The sequence below is a fragment of the Brienomyrus brachyistius genome, chromosome 15 (genome assembly GCF_023856365.1).
Source record: "Brienomyrus brachyistius isolate T26 chromosome 15, BBRACH_0.4, whole genome shotgun sequence".
Classification (NCBI taxonomy): Eukaryota; Metazoa; Chordata; class Actinopteri; order Osteoglossiformes; family Mormyridae; genus Brienomyrus; species Brienomyrus brachyistius.
In genome coordinates, this window is record NC_064547.1 from 3,059,860 (window position 1) to 3,077,887 (window position 18,028).

Here is an 18,028-nt window from a genome sequence, read left to right on the forward strand (position 1 = left end):
TGCATAGACAAAAGTCAAGTAGACTGTTTGATATTAAGGATGCATTAGCGCAAGATCTTCTGGGGAGTTAACAACGGAATGCTTTGGAGGATCGGCTGTCCTCTTTGGGGGGGGGGGGGGGGGCAGCTGAGCACTACCATGGGGGTTTAGGGCGCGGCCCCTGGAAAAACAGGTCAGGGTAGTCAGGGCGCTTAAACCCCAGAAAATACACCTGCTGGAGGGGGCCAGCTACTGCCCCAGTGATTAACGTCTAGGAAGGAGGGTTTCGCTGATTCTGTAAGATCTGGGGAGCTGGGGGGGGGGTCCGGACCCCTTGGGGGCTGTCCCTTTTTCTCTGTGATGAATGAAACCCCCCCCCCAGACATTGTGCCATGGGGAGCGAGGTGTCTAAGGACATGAGGTGACCAGCCATCCCCGTGACAGGGCTGGGGGCAGAGCCCTCAGAGGCTCAGCGGGGTCTGGCTGCTCGTCTGGGCACTGATTACGCAAACGGGTGCCCCAGCACTTACAGCATGTTCTTCTCTAGCCTCTTGACTTACACGCCAGGCCAGGCTGTCATGCCCTGCAGCATCCAACAGAAAGCCTGCCCTCATCACACAAACGTGGCTGATGTTGAGGGTAGCAGAAACCTATGATTGCAGCCACTTGTTTCCCCTTCTTTCCTCCCTGCTCCTGTGGTACTCGTGACTATGCACAGTCTTCCATGTCTTCTATACATCCGTAGTGGTATTGAACATGAAAGGCATTCCAGTGCCTCTTCTCAGCAGACGGAGCGTCGTCTTTATTGCTTTCAAAGTGATTTTTAGGCGTCAGGTCGTATTGGGTAACTTAACGGCGTACAGTGAACCCCGTCAGTTGTCTTAAGTAGTCGCAAATCTACGGCCACCAGACACTATGATATTAGAGCTTGATCCTCCACACGCCAGTGACAGAGGGAAGATGAAAAACAGGTATAATCCTCAGATTACAGTAAAAGCACCCAGTTATTTTATGGTCGGGTACCTTTACCAATGAGGCAACTCACAGCCTAGTATTTAAACTTCACCGACATATTTTATTTCCCGCACGCAGTTTTTTTTTTTGTTAATTTGCTTTCATTCCAGTCTGATGGCATATCGGAGACAACCTATTCAGTTCTGGCTGAAATATATTATTAAAACTCACGGTGTGATTGAAGACCCCACATTAAAATAACAAAGAGGGCTATAAGAATCGATTTATTCTTTTCTCTGGCAAAAGTTCAGTCCGTCCGAAATGCCGCCTGCTTCTGTGGTCATTAGAGTTCTGGCTGGGGACAAGTACAAAAATAGCCATGACTGGGCAAGTGAAAAGCACTTGCTGACCAGACACAAAAGTTTGTTGTAAGCTGGATTTTTCTGTGCTTATTTAACCGCTGTGAGCTGCTGCATCTATAGGGTGACGCAACTGAACAAAATCAAATTCCTGTAAATTAAGTGAATGAGTTTTGAGGTAAATAAACATGTAAAACTATCTGTGGGGTGTAAACCGATGGAAGCGAGAAGGAGGATTCTTGTTTGATTTGTGTTTTTTTTTATATTTTATTTTTATTTCGACGTACACTGTAGGAATGTAAGTGAGGAACTTGGCATGAGCCTGCATTTCTGAATGCATCCGTACAGAAGGCTGTGTTTTTGCGAGGGAGCATGTTTCCAAATCTGGGAATTAAGCTTGGGGTAGGGTCATTGCAAGATGGATGGGGCTAATGTGGAGTTAAGGCTAACCGTCCATCCATATCTGCTAAGCTTAATACGGAACAGTGGTGAGAGGAAGGCAGTGAGCAGCTGAGTTGGCCTTCCTGCCATGAGCCTTTGGCAGCTATATTACAGACAATCCCAGCAGGTCCCAGGTCACAGTGGTTTACGGGGGAATTACAGCAGCCTCACTCATCTCCTCGCTGAGACCATTCATTCTGCAAATAAACACGGCGACTACAGAGAGGGGAATCAATCCTGTCTTGTGTCACCCTGTGCAAGGTAAGCAGCCGGAAGATGGTTGGATGGATGATGGACGGATCGATGCTTTTGCTGTTTGTTATGTATGAGTCATGCTTTTCTATGTTTACGAAAACTGGTAAACTGAGAAGCCAAAAGGCAGAATTCCTGGACTTCAGGTAAAGATTATATACCATCGTGAGACTGGTAAGGTCTAATAGATCAAAAGAATAAAGTTTTTTTTATTTTTTTTTGTCAAATATCACCACGCCATTACATTGAACACCATTGAACACTTCAAAAAATTATGTGACAGCTATAATAGTACAGACAGTGCATTTTGAGAGTGCTGTGGCTAAACTGTGAAGTACACAGTGTACTGCGTCAATAAACCCTAAAGGCGATGGATACCTGTCAGAGATATAAATCTCGTTACTCCACACCTGTCCTGAAACACTATATCCCTATATACCTGTCGTATCAATTAAGCATTGTCCTTACCGGTGATTATTTTTCTTGCCAGAGGAGCATGCACGGAAAAGGTCAGTCCTGTCTGTAGCCTAGGAGAAAGATTCTCTTGTCAGAAGAGATAGACATTATCTAGAGAAAAATGCAGACACACTTTCTTACTTATTAAACTTTCCCCAAATCCCTGAAGTGATATCATTTGGAATCCCTGTGATTGGAATTTCAGACTATCTGTATTCCCTTTAATTAGCAATTAAAGGCCAAAATGACAGGGTAATAAAAACTTTATCAGTTGAGCAGCTGCTCTGTTACAATACTACAATACCCTGTCTTAATGCGCGTTCATCCTGTATGGCTGCAGAATTTCTAGCTGTTGCTGTGGCAATTTCAATAATGTTGTCATGGTATCCTTTTAAAATTTGCTTTTGTTCAGAAGTCCATTACCTAACACCCTATTCAGTGTTATGCTGGTGTAAACAATAAAGCAAAAACCAAGACAGACAATTGGTAATATTTTTAAATGTCTGGATTTTTTTCTTTGCACCCAGTGTCTCTTGGTGGTATCAGCTTGAGCAGAAATGTGAGCCGTCTGAGAGTGATCAGGACCGTCAAAGTCCCATGACCCCTTATGCAGTCGGGCTACAATTTAATCGGAAGTGAAGATGATCTTATTTATTTGGGATGAAAAATGAGAATGAATTTGTCAGTAGGGTGGTGTGCGTGTGGTGAATTACTCAGCAAAGCTCAAAGTGATTTTCGGAGGATCTCATTTACCCTCCACATCTACTTTGTTAGGACTGAATTGCTCTAGTTTTGCCTCTAACTCTGTTTATTGGTGCTTAAGTCAAAAATGACTCTTTATTCACTGATTCAACGTCACCCCATAAGGCCAGTTAAACACGGCCCAGCAGCAAGAAAAAATGTCCCTGTGATGATTTCCGAGCCCTTCAGGTGGGGTCCCGTGTGTGCAGCAGAATAGGCGAAGAGACCCAAGTTCAATATCGCATTTGAGAAGGTGAAAGCCATTTAGTACCTGTATTCTGGGAGGTGGATGTTTGGGTCGAGTCCAAGTACCATACTGGATCTACAGAAGCTGGTGAGGAGGGAATGCCGTAGACTAAATCTCTGCGCTATAAACAGATATGGTGTCCAGTTCCAGATACCCTTTAGCGGGAGGTTATTGGCAGAATATGTCAGTCAAAGTCACAGTGCAGGGGTAGATGAGGGCTGTGCGTCCCACAAACGCGGCAGTCATTCTCCATTACGGGAGAAGTCCTGCATTACATTACTGAGCTATTTTCAGCTGTTTAGGAAGCCTGGGGCTATCGATCTGTTGTTAAATCCACTATAACGGGGGAGCGGCATCACTGAACGGCTTCCTTTCCATCCCTGAGCATTCAAGAGTGAGAGAGAAGCATATTACAAGGAATGATGGGAAAACATTAGATATATCTAGTAGGCGTGATTACAGGGAGAGCAAAAGATGATGTCATCTGGATATTAAGCATAATTATGGGAGTTTTTGTACCTGCATTATCTGCGTAGCTAGTGTCAGCTTCTCTTTAAACTGGTAAACCATAAGCTCGCTGTTTGCTTATGTGATTCTGGGAGGTCAGTCTCATGGTGACTGCTTATAAATGCAGGAAGTGCTGAGTCACTGCTTTGCAGGGAAAGTATGACTGTGCGTCTCTCATATGGGAATAAATTATATGGTTATAAATAACGCCTGCATGCAGCTTTACCCCGGAGCGTTTTGCAATATCACGTATTGTTCTTTTTTTAGAAAAATCTATACATTGAATTTAGGGCTGTGATTCTCTGCATGTTTACATCGTGTTTTGCTTCTGTTAAGGCTCCCCTAAGTCCCTGATAAGCTTTTGGGAGGCAGCTGTGTAAACATGAACCCGCGTAAACAGATCTCACGACACAATTTGAGAATTTAAGGGGATGTCACTCTGTCCAAGGTGCTGAAAAGCTGCCATCAAAGTGTGACACGACACTGACATTCCGTCCGGTCTGTTAATCATCAGATATCGTTTCTTCTGCAGAAGAATATTTCATGTTTCTGACTGAGCTGTTTCCAGGACTTGTTCTGTTGATCAGTGTAAGAAAAAAATATTGTGACACTTTTAACATATTGTTTGTCAGAGCTGCTATACCTCTACAACATGTATATTAAAGTTATTTTGCTGAAGATTAATTAGCGAAAGTCTTGAAGTTTTTGTACAATAGTTGTAACTGAAGACACTGTATGGGAACACTGTCTGTAGTGCATCAGCATGTCTCTGTCTGTAAAGGAACTCTTCCTATTTTGCTTGCAGTGTCAATGTTTATCTTGTTTTATTTTGATGTACTAGACAGGAATATAAATTTGGAGCCGGGTACCAAATCAGCCAGCTCTGTTCCCTCCTGCTAATTCGGAACTTTTTCAGCACTTTGTGGCTTCACGCCACACTACACTAATCTGTCTAATGATTTAACGTAGCTAAGATGGCCATTCATAAACCGTATGGAGAAGATCACTGAGAATATCCTTTTGCACTTTTTTTTACCATTATAGTAGCTTCGGTGAAATAGATAGGGGACTCGTTTTGACGGGGACTTCCTGAGCACTGGCTGAATCCTGACAAGAGCAGACGGTGACCTGCATCAGCTTCTGAAATTCCAAACAGCTTCCCAAGTGGTGTGCGGGATGCCTTCAGTGAAGGCACCTTGACGCAGGGTTCCCTGAACCACCTCCAGTTGCTGATGGTAAAAGGACCCGGCAGTTCAAAGTGTGAGTTATGCGCCATATGAATAATAATAGATTACAAAAAAAAAACAAATAGGAAAAATTAACTGTTATCAGGTGACTGCGCTCCCACAGATGCATTATTCGCTGTTTAAAAATAAAATTGGACTGTTTGTGTTCTTTTTATACTGAGCCAAACTTGGCAAGGTTGGGCATTTAGCAAAGAGCTATGACTGTGGACCATTAGCGTCTGGCATCCTGCTTCCGAGCTAGCTGATGGGTTTCAGTAGTGTTTGCTTAATCACTTGGATCTGGCTGCAGTGTCAGAGTCCAAAGTCTATTTGGGCAGATTTTACATCTGCTGCTACAGAGCATTATTGCAAACGTCAGCAGGAGTTCATCTGCGATTACTAAGAGGGTAGTAATGGGACCTAAATGGACTGGGAGGGAAATGCGTTTGGTTTGACAATTACAGGTAGGGGCGATTTAATGTGTAAGTGTTTTAATTTTGAGGAAATGGAATGTTAACCTTTAAGCAGTGTTCAATGTGTTAAAACAGGAGTGAGTCACAGAGTTTCATCTGAAAAGCAGAACTGTTATCCGTGGTAGCTGTCCCTTCTGATTTGTATTACGGATACCTGGTCAGCTTTTGAATTCAAATAATCATGGTTAGTCGCCAGTATTTCATACGCTGCAGCAGATTACTCGAAAGGCAAAAGGCTGAGAATATTTTTGCTTTTCTAATACAGTATATTTACAGTACCAGTCAAACGTTTAAACACACTTACTGAAAATCACCTGCTGAAAATCATATTGACCCTAAGCATACCCTGAGGTTAATATATTATTTTGTGAAGAAGGATAGAGGTGGAGTGCTATGACAGATGACCTGGCCCCCACAATCCCCTGACCTAAACCCTACAGAGCTGGTTTGGGATGAGTTGGATCGAAGAGTAAGAGCAAGGCAGCCAACTTGTGCGCAGAACTTGTTGAACATTCCTTCAGGACCATTGGAGAAGCATTCCAGATGGCTACATCTGGGAACTGGCTGAAAGAAAGCCAAGAGTCTGCAGTGCTGTAATCGAGGCAAAAGGAGGCTATTTTGAAGAGTCTGAAATTTGAGAAAATGTGGAGATGTTGACCACTGCTCTTGGTCACTGCAATATTTCATATGTATTACTTCATTGCCTCGAGGCTTTTTAGTCTAAGGTGAATATCAGCTGAAATAGAGACAACTGTATTAAAAGCAGGTGTTTCCAAACTTTTGGCTGCTACTGCATATAACAGAGGCTGTGATTTCAGACCCACAACTAAAAAGCAGACAGCAGGATTTATAATTATTCACTGGAGTCTTATGTACAAAGCCACGTCTGCATATGGTTTCAAAACTAATGGAGAAGAGATTCACATCATTGCATCAGACAGGAGAACAGGAGAAGAGTCATGAATGTGGATAGATGGGCAGCCCAAGCACTGTCTGCTTCTTCAGGGCCACTAACAGCAGGCTGCTACAGATAACGCTCAGGGCTACTGTCTCTGCTCCACGGCCTAATTGCATGATGTCAATTCAGGTAACCCAAGTCGGCCCTTAGCCCAGGCAGCGACAAGGCTCCAGGTGACACTGGGATACCTCCCAGGGGCCGCACGTAGGAGGGCCAAACTGCACAGGGTTTCCCATGTGAAATCCCACGGGCAGACTCTCTGGTGACCCCAAATCCAAACTCGAAAGTTCACGCCCCACAAAAGACGTTGTTCAGTCTAGCTAAATTTCATGAGATATTTTTTGCTTTCTGAAAAAAAAAACTATTTCCATTTAATTAATTAAAATGTGACATAGATAACTGCAAGTGACATCTAGATGGTTAGTTTTCAAAATGGAAACATTTAATAAAAATATATTGTGGTATAGTTGTTTCTTTGCGGGTTTAAAATGAATGTCAGTAAACTTTGTCTTTGTTTAGTTTAACTAGAGCTTATTTTTGTTCTGGTGCGACCCTGCATTATAAATAATGGATGATTTTATTTTTCTTCTCTTGTATTATTTTTCACCAGTGTACAGACATATTTGTACTTCTGACAGTAGTCTTACGTATTTTTTACCGAGTCATTTTCATCACATGCGGAGTTTTAATGCACATCTGTTGGGTTGATTTCACTATCAAAGTGACAGGAATTGTTGGCTGGCATGGTCGCCTGTGGAAGGGAAGGGCCGGCGTCGCACGACGGGATGCGCAGGATGTTTACCGCTGGTGTGAGAGAGATGCACGGCGGAGCTGCATGTGCATCGAGTGCGGAGCGCAAGTGAGCAACCCAATCGCTGTGTGGAAGTAGGACAGCGAGCGTTAGGTCACTAATGAAAATGAATTGCCATTTGTGAGGGGAGGTAATCAGGTTACGCCCGGAGCTGCCGAGGATCCCTCCCCCCAGAGCAGTTTACGTGGCCCAGCTCTGCGTTAATATGAGAAGCTGCAGCGTGAGCAGAAACAGGAGCTACTGGTAATGAGCCCACTCCGGAGGAGCGGAAAGCACTGTCTTAGGGCGTGTGATCGCCGGAAAAAGGCCTTGATGTGACGATTGGAAAAGGGGGTGGGGGTGGGGGGTGATCAAAGCTGGGAGACTCCTGATGCAAGGGGAGAATCAGCATATGGAGGAAGGAAGTGCTTCTCCATCCGCCATCCGCCACCCACCCCCCCACCCCCCCGGCTCTCGCCACCAAACTCCCATGTCCTTACTCTTGATCCTCTGTGGACGATAATCCTAGCAACCGTTTCCGAGCTAAAAAGGCACAGAGGAGTGATGTGCAGAGATGCAGAAGCTACTCACAGGGATCCACAGATGCTGCAACAACAAAGGCACAGAGAAAGCAATTAAAAATCCAGCTCTTTTGGACCGTTATTAAGGTAGCTAAAGCCAAATGCGAAGATGAAATGTTTATTTACATTACAGCACAGTGTTTGTATGCATTCGTTAAATGAAATTTGTTAATCTACTTGGTGAATATAATTTGCAAAGATGAGAGGATCTTTCAATCGACACAGGAGAAAGATTATCCATTAGACTTGGACCGCGCAGAAAAGATTACTTTGTTTTAAAACTCTCGTGCTTAATCTTGGCTGAGCTCAGACATGATTGTGAGTTACAATGGAAATATAAACGGAATTAGATCCAAGTAAATCAATAAAATTACTTCATGTAAAGCCATTATTCCCTTGGCGGCGATGAATCGGTGAAGGTTCGGTGTGATTTATGAACCTCCCGGTGGCAGGTAGTATAGCATCACGGCAAGGTCAGCCTCGTCCCTTCATTGTGTGTCAACAACTTCATGTGACGTACAGGGTCAGTTCAGTAGTGGGCGTCGTGTCAATCACAAATCAACAGCTGTGATAGGCCGAGACACAGGCGAGAAGCTACTTCCTGTGTATGGGCTCAAAGGCTAACGATCACTTACTGTATTATAAGCCCCCGTTTCCTGGAGACTCCCAAACCGAGGAGAGACGGTGGACAAACCATTAGAAAATCGCTCGTTGGATAATGGCACTCTGTGTGTTATAGACACTTCATGTTTACCTTCCGTAATAAGAAGAGCAAGTGAGCTTGCCTAAAATATTCCCTCCATTAGCCTATTTACTTTGTTTATATCTCACTCCCCCCCCCCCCCCCCTCAACCGGCCTCCGAAAGAAGAGCAATGGCCTTCCCAAATAGCACTTCCTATTTAAAATTACAGACCTTTGCATTTTTCATTGTATAAGCCTGTCTAATGGACTTTATGCTTCCTTGTGGTTAACAATTAACTTCGGAACCCTTCTTAAATTAGGTTCTCAACCATCCCGCCGCTCTTCAGAATTTGCTGTTCAGATACTGATATCGGAGTCACTGTCGGACAAGGGTAGACATTTATCTACTGATCCTGTGGTTAAGTAGCTAGAATCCAGAAGATTCTCGACAAAGGCTAGTGCAAGATACTGGAGACGGGAAAAGTACGCTGTGGAGGAAAAGGCCATAAAAGGTTGATGTTGCTTGGATCACATTAGGCACATGTGGGGGGGGAGTGAGTCTATGTCACTGGTTCAAGTCCTAGCCTCAGCAGGACAGCCACATGTCCACGGGCCCTTGAGCAAGGCCCTTAACCACCCCCCAACCCCAGGTGTGCTGCTCATTGGCTGACCCTGTGCTGTAACCCCCACACTATGGAGAGCAAGTACTTGTGCAGATGGCAAATAAAGCATATTCAAGAAATTCAGCATTTGTGCAACTCACTAATATTACAACAACAAGTTTGGCCCAGCATTTGACTCTTTGGAACACTTACTTACTTCATGTTAAAATATGCATATTTATTAGTGCCGATTATCACATCTCTTTTATAGGTGACACATTCTGCCATTTGTCATTCATGGTAAAATGACTCAGCATTGTAGCTGTGTTTGTAATTGTGATTTAGTTACTTTTTTCATTTGGTGTTTCCGTTATTTTGTCCAACTCCCATATTTAATGTCCTGCTATATAGCTAAATTGGTGGAAGTGTTAAATGCAAGCTATTTAATTTGCTTCCAATAAAAGCTCCTTCGAATGCAATAAAGTTATAGAGCGCGCCAGCACCCCCTACTATACGGATGCAACCATTTGCTGCTAGTGCCTGGCTGTAAAGTACAGCACTGCGCGTTAGGGGTGAAGCAGCTCCCATATGACCAGATTCTTCAAAAATAAGTGCCACAGACAACTATCATTTTCATCGCCACAAAGAAAATCATCATGCTCTCCCTTTGTCTCACAATCACCAGTCAAAATGCCTTTTACTAATCAGCCTAATGTCAGTCTTGATCTCCCTCTCTGGGAAGAGATGGGGCAAACAAGATGAGGGAAAGCATTCTGGCTGACCGTCTCAGTAATAATGAAAACAAACAAGGAATGAAGAAGATCTGCTGTGCAAGATGAAGTGTAGTGATGATATACACCCACCACGGTGATATTAGCTCAGAATATGGGAGCATGTTCAGCATGCATGGAGTCCAAGTCTTCTTCCAGCAAGACCCTTACCTGTATATGTTTTAACTGGGAGATTTTGTATTTAATATTTCCAAGGCTGCTTCTCTTGCTGTTTGCTGTGGGAAGTGACTACTCTTCAGAGCAGTGAAGTCTAAGATCTCAGAATGATTCTACAAACATCTACCTATGGGAAACTAATTCCCTGCATTTCAGTGTACAGTTCCGGAATATGGACCCTGGTGCCTTTGGTACACCATCTCCAGAGCTGATGTCCAGTTTGTTTCCCTGAACGTTTCAGTTGTGACGAGGTCAGAACGGCTGAATGCTTCTTTGTTAAGCTCACCTCAACTCACCTGTCGCCCCAACCCTGTCACGTGGAATATAGTGTTATAAACTTCTATAACTGACTAAAAGCTGAAGAATAAAACTGTGAAGGTTTTGTATATGGTGCTTTTTAAAAGATAATGTCATTTGTGCATCATGGCAGCATGAGAATGCGCTCAGGTCATGAAACCTTGAGCGTATCACGTCTTGCTTGTTTAATAACATTGAATCTTGTCATTTGTGTCACAGCAATTTGTCAGCCATTCCTTTGATTACCAGCAACAATCAGTCTGATTAACAGCAGCATATTAAAGGCCGAGAACATGACATTGCATTAACTAAGGACAATAAAATCAAGCCTTGCATGCCACTGTCAAAAGGCGGTTAATGTTTAATACACAGCAGCTCAAATTCAAATACTACAAGCTGAAACACAAGAACCTTGTGTCTTTGGTTCAGGAAATTCTAGGGTTGGCTTGATGTGCTGAGTGGATGACCCACACACCCCCAAGTGTAAGGAATTGCACTCACACTTTTCCTGGAACCTTTGCTTTAAATGCATCCAGCAGATCTTTACTCTGGTTCGAGGAGGGCTTGAAATGTCAATGTCAGGTTTATGGCGGAGAGTTGAAGTAACTGGCAAAAAATAACAAAACTAAATAACTAGTGTTACCACTATAGCAGGATGAGCAATAATGCACTTTTGCTGGAGTTCAACAAACTCCACAAATAACATTGCGAGTGAACCTCATATGTGGTGCTGAAGGGATTCTTATTAAACTGTTGTTGCCTGGGCTTGTTTGAGCTCAAAGATGGTCTGTTTTGCCCATTTCCGGTTCCACAATATTTACTCCATCCTCGTAGAAGTCCCTAAAACTTAGGTGAAACTGATAACGAAGCTGATTACTGACCAGAGGTATCATTGTCTGTGTTATGGTAGCATTTTCGCCTTTTTTATTTTGCAAGCCTTAGACCATTCTTAAAAAGATCAGGTTATGAAAAGATCAGGAGCTCAGGATATGATCCGGAAAGATCAGGTTATGAAAAGATCAGGATCTTAATTCACGATGTGATATTTCATTGTGACATGTAGTTAGAGCCAGATGCCTGTGTAATTAACTTAAAATAAATTAGATTTAAGGACGCACTGCTCATATTCGTACTGAAAAATGTTGCATCGAATTCTGATGCAAAAGTTGAGAGAGCTGTTTAAGGACATCAGTCCGTCAGTGCGGCAGAGTTATCAAGATGAGTCCTGCTTTATTACGGCCCATTGTTATGCAGATTGGAAATTCTTCACGGGACTTCCAGGCAGTCTGTATGTCCCGATGATTCTAATGCGATCCTCGCAGAATGGCTCGGTGACTCGAACCCTTTGTTTAGGAGGTGGCGGTGCCAGTTTTAATAGCTGCAGCAGAAGCAGAGTGCCCCACTTTGAGATGTGAGACAGCCATGTTCTTTCTAGATCTTTCTCTCTCTTCCTGTCTTTGCTTGGCAAAATATCACCAACTATAATCCATCTTGTAATTTAGAGGTTGTATTACTTTAAGTCTCTTTTTTTCATCTTTGCTACATACAGTATGATACGCTAATGTCGTTCAAGGGAATTTTTGCACTGAGCAGGGAAAATCGTCGACGCACACCTCCCCCAGCACCATTTATAAAGCTCCAAGCCCAACCTTTGTCTGTTGACTTAGACAAATGGGTCTGTGCAAAGTATTTCTGTTATTAAGATGTGTTTTTCTAGCATCTGTCTGTTCTTTATTTGATAACAATTGATTTAATCATTTGTTTAATTTCCCCCGATCGATACGAAGGGGAAGCCACTTGAAGGTATCGACTAGGCAGAGCGCGACATTATCACACAATTGAAGTATTCTTTGATTTTGTGTCAATCTGTAAGATTAAATAACTGCAATAACGGTGTCGGTGTACCTTTGATGCAAACTGATACTTGTTTTGCTGAATTTTGAGCAGCAAATGAACTAATATAATTTAATTCTCATAAAATAAAACCAGAGGCTGTTCTGTGTTGTATATTCAATGTATATGAATTCTATCAAACGTTATACTTTTACCAAACTTAAGTAGTGTTTTTTAAAACGCTTTGGTATAAATATTTCTGAAGTGAGAACAGCACATGCTGGCATAATCACAGGTACCCCGGCTATCGTTTGCGGAGTCCAGAGTACGGATGTACTTCTTATATTCGCTGCTCTTTCTGAGCAGAAACTCTTAGAATTATCCTTTATCCTTTCGATTTGACACAATTGTGGCACCTGATTCAGCGTATGATATTCAACAGACAGATTGTCATATATATGTTTATATGTACAGACTCTCCTCTACTTAGGACGCTCCTCTCTACTGGCAAGAGTCGCCAAATATTTAGCTACAGCTGCCCGACCGTGAATATTGACCCTGTCTATCTCCTGCTGAACAGTTTTTGTGGAAACAGGAGAGCTGAGGTGCACATTTAATTCTGCAGCAAGATGGGCAGCTGTGGTTTTATGTTTTTTGGATACAATCCGGATGAGTAACCGGACATCCCTTTCTGACAGCTTGTTGGATGCGGTCTATGCTTTGTGGTGGTATGCCAACATTACCCTGGATACTGTAGCTCTTGATACACAAGAAATAATTGCTGTCCTGGTCACAGATGCACCAGCGAGATGCACATCTACAATTTGTCCTCTTTTGAACTGTGATATGTCTCCCATTTTGCTGTGTGGATTTGCAATATTTTATGTACAGCTGTGCTATTTGTTACGCCCCAACCCTAGACTGGGGCTCGTAACAGTATTGCTCTGCTAATTGAACCTTCGCACTATGCTCTTACTGATTGAATGCGCAATCAGTGAAGATTGGCCACCAGGCTGCGCATATGTAAACGTAAAACTTCACACGTTTTTGGCCAGTGTTTCAGTTTCATTCAGTGCAACCCCTGTACACACAGGCACACACACACACACAGGTTTGTAATGTGAGGACTCTCCATATATTTCTGTGGGGAAAACTCTAATCCCAACATGATGACCTTAACCCCTACCCAGCCCTAACATTAACCATGAGTAACCAAATTAAGTATGAAACTTTTAGCTTTTTGACTGCATTCACCGATCTTTGTTGGGACCTGAAAAATGGCCACCACAGTGTCAAAATAATAGGTTTGATCACACTGAAGGACATTTGGACAGTGTAATATTAATCTAATCCACACACACACACACACCACACAGACACACAGATAGATAGATAGATAGATAGATAGATAGATAGATAGATAGATAGATAGATAGATAGATAGATAGATAGATAGATAGATAGATAGATAGATTGATTGACTGATTGATTGAATGATTTGCTAGTGTGATTATTGAGAAAAACAGGATCTCCATCTGGTCCATTTTATGACATTCCTGTGGGGGCCTGATATTTCTCTAATATCCATGAGTATATATGACATACCCAGGCCTTCCATTGAGCTTCCCTCATCTTCATGTTCTACTGATCTTCCATTATGGGTTTACCTAGAAAGTGCAGCACCTAACTAATATTGCTTTATTAATGGCCAGTAAGGTGCAGCATACTGGCATTTACTTTCCCTTAAATCAGGTCTTGATCTGGATTTTGTGGGCCGGTGTGGAAACGCTAAGACCCGCAACTGCAATACAAATTAGGTACCACACATGACAGGAACATTCGATGCATGACCCTTCTATCCTTTGATCTACTGCCCGTCGAGTAAGAATCCTCAAATAACTGTCGCCACAAATGATGGGTCCTTGACAACGTGCCACTGACCCGGAGCAGGACGGGGCTCACTCGTGTCGCTTTAATTCGAGTGCGAGCGGCGCCTCTGTGCCCAGAGATCCGAGGCCTCCTTTGGGGCCGGCTGGCTTCCGAAGCTCCTTGTTATTGCCTTTTATCCCCACTGTGTCAAGCGGCTTGCTCAGCTGTCCTCAGAGGAACCAATTTCAGTCTTACTCCCTATTATGGAGCATTACTGTCTGCTCTGCTGTTAGTGTCAACAAAAAGAAGGAGGAGGAGGAAGTGCGTTTCCTGTTTGCAGCCACAGAATACGTTCAGATGTACAGTGGAGCAGAAAACGCAGCCCTGATGAAAGGTCGGCACTGCATGTTACGCGTCCCAAGCGCATGGTGGGATATGTCACGATACTTCCAGCAGTGCCCTAAGCAGCAGTGGCTCACTGCGCTCCAGGGAATACGGTGGTAATAAATTGCACATTGCTTGCCTGTTGTTTAGAGTTTACATTTACCATTTATTTATATATGTGTATTTTATATGCCTTTTGAGTAAACTGCAAAAAACTGGAGCCACGTTGTTTTGTCTCGCCGCATGTTAGATGACACTAAAATGGCACAACACACAGGTGGCACTGCAACCACGGTGACTTACAGGGAATCCAAAAAGTTCAGTGTTCATGCAGATTTTATCATAAGGATGCACGGGTCCGCTCGCCGCCTTCGTGCTTCAGCAGTCGGGCCCCGTGGCTTTTTCCAGCTCACTGGTCTAACATTTGCACCACACTTGATCAGCATGCAGAAACGCTTTATAAGGACTTTGTTTGCACTTTGTCTGCCAGCTCTCCTTCTGCAAATAGCTTCACATCAGCCTCGAGAGACTTGAACCCTTTGGACACTGAGACCCATGGTTAGTTATCCCAGAGTTGTATAAAATAGATTTCTCAGCCCACCAAGCCATTTAATGTGGGGAAATCCCAGGATGCTTTTTGACAAATGGCCCCCAAGCCTTTGTTGACAGAGGGATTTAAAACAGCCCCGAAGCTTATCGCCATAGCACTGCCTGTCCCAGAGGTCTGCAAAGCATTCCCGTCAGGCAAACAGCATTCCCTCCATTCCACCGAACATTCACCCACTTTGGTAGCAGAAACTGGTGAGCTGGGTAGCAACATTTCTTCTGTGGAGTGTAAATATCTATTGACTTTTATATTAAGTTTGGACAGTCTTAGGTGAGAAGTAGAAATCTTTTAACCCTGACTGCTGTGGAATTATATCGAACAGCAACACAGACAATCGGTCTGGTAACCAGTGTAGTTGAATTTAACTGTACAGCATACGGCATGGACACTTAATAACTGGCAGTAATATCATTTATTATAGTTATTGAAGCAGGGTACCAGAAGTAATAATAAGAGTTTATTTCCATACATAAATATTTTCACGATATTGCATGACTTCTTTACTTTAAATCGCTGGATTGTGCCTATTCCTGAACGCGACTCTTGGGTGCTCATCAGTTCTTGCTTTAAACCAGGTCTTTTTTTTTTTATTGGAAACTGAGGATGATAAAAATATTCACACTTCTCTGCTCTCTAAGTGGCTCAATGCCCCTTGTGGAAAGCCTGCTAAAAGGATGTGCACCAGGAGACTCTGTCGTGAGATGTGCTGTGCGTCATAAACTCCCAGCCGTCTGTACGGGCGGTCCCGCTGCTGTCAGAGAGAGCCCAGCTGGTTCCGTTTCTCTGGGCTGCATCTGGATCGATCGGAGAGAGGCATTGGACTCCCGTTATGCTACGACAGAGGCCCAGGTGTGGCGGGCGAAAGCTTGACAGATTCAGGCGGCAGCTCAGGTGACGTTCTGGCTCCCATTAGACAGCTGAACTTCGTAGCTCAGCGGGGTTGTTCCCAGCACCCGTCTCTGCAGGACTCATTAGCTCTGCCTCACGTAAACTTATAAAAGGGGAGCAGCCGGCTAAGAGAATCTAAAGCTTTTCTCTAAAAGGCGGAGGAGATGCTCAGCAGGGGCGTGTCACACCACAGGCTTAGCCTGTGTGGCTCAGCGTGCAAAGCCCTGAGTCAGACCGTGGGAAAAGAAAGCGCCAATAGTTTTCAGTGAAGTGCATAAGCCAGACAGCAGTAGAATGATAGAAACAAGTTTCAAGAGTGTCCAAGGCCAAATGGCTGAGGACATTTCTGAGCCTCGCTCCAGAGCCCAATGGTGAAACCGCTCTGCCGGCACCAGGATTCGAACCCGCGACTTTACGGTCATGGCACAGAGTCACGCAACACACCAGACATTAATCTGATAGACCAATCCTGTGGTATGGTCATCTGGCCTGTCCTATACTTCCTTTTCAGGTGCATTTCTCACAGTAAACTACTGTTTATAGTACAGCTTGAGTCATCTGTTTGAATCCAGGGGGGTGTTTCACAGAGCAGGATTTCTCAGTCAGATGGGTTAACTTAAGCCAGAAATCGTTATTTTCCAATAAGAGTTTAGGTAAGTAGCATTCCTATTGGACAATCATAAGTTTTAGCTTAAGTTAATCCAGCTAACTGTGAAATTCTGCTTTGTGGAACACCTGGCTGGTCTAGTTTCTTTGGTATGGGAAGTTGGAGATTATATATGTTCTTTTCTCAGTACTTCAGACTTTGGGTGAGAATATCTATGATTGCGGTTTCCTTTAAGATCTGTTTGAGGCTTTGGGGCTGTGGCATGCTGGCCTACAGTATGTAATGCCAGGCTGTATTAGCTTGGGTGGTTCCATTCTGTTCTGTTACTGAGCCCTGTAATATCAGCAATCAAAAGCAACAGCATTACTTTGCTCTAGGCTGGAAACCCAGTTTTTTCATTAAATTATTTTCATACAAGCTCAGTTACATTAAAAGTTAATCACTAAATTATCAGCTAGTAAGCATTTCGTTCGTCACACGCATGGTTTGATTTTGGTTATTAAATTGCTCATTATAAGTCAAGACATAAATTTGTATTGATGCTCTGAACGTTTAAACATGAATTATTGTGCAACAGTTTGGTGCAATTAAAGAAAGCAGTGAAAAATGCACCATATTTATTGGTGCATTAAGTTCCTGCACAATAATGAACTTTCAAATAACTGGAATTGAAATGAATGTGTACAGCGGTGGTGTAGTGATTCAGTACGTTAACGTCTCCCCTCCCGGGATGGGGGCTTGGCTCTCTGTCTATGAAGTATGCATGTACGTCTGGGTTATTATCTCACACTCCAAATTACTGGGTTAGGTAAAGTCTTTGACTGTAGACCTTGCGTTGGGATGGCGCCCCCTTCAGGGCATTCCCTGCCTGCGTGCTCCGGGGTCGGCCATGGCGCTGTGCTGGATAAGGAATACAGAAGATGGATGGATGGCTCAGTACGTACGAGAGCTTTCTACCTCAGACCCAGCAGCGACCTAGACTTTCTGCACCCTTTCAGGAAAGACGCTTCCTCCACAAAGTTTTATTCTGGTATGGAGCAGGAACCTTGAGCTCTTGCCGACTGTCAGCCTGATATATACTTACTTTAAATAAACTTGGCTGACTTTGTTTGAACGCGGACGCAGGTGGCTGTTTTGGTCTATTAGGTCCAATAACCTCAGCTGAGAACCTCCCTTGAGGCTCGTCTTAGACGTCTGCCACATGATCAGAGGAGACAGCTGAATGCAAACTAGAAGAAGAAATCTGTGCGTAAACATCCAAGATTACCTTGTTCAAAATGTTGGACTATTGTAACATGTTTGCTAGCTATCTGTGCTCTGGGTCTCCTATCCCATATTATTCCGCCGT

At 43.5% G+C, this 18,028-nt stretch overlaps 1 protein-coding gene across 5 annotated transcripts in view; it reads left to right on the top strand.

Annotated features, from left to right (window-relative positions):
• Positions 1-18,028, top strand: part of pex5la (peroxisomal biogenesis factor 5-like a) — a 61,765-nt gene that overhangs the window by 10,824 nt on the left and 32,913 nt on the right. The gene's annotated exons all lie outside the window — the stretch shown is intronic.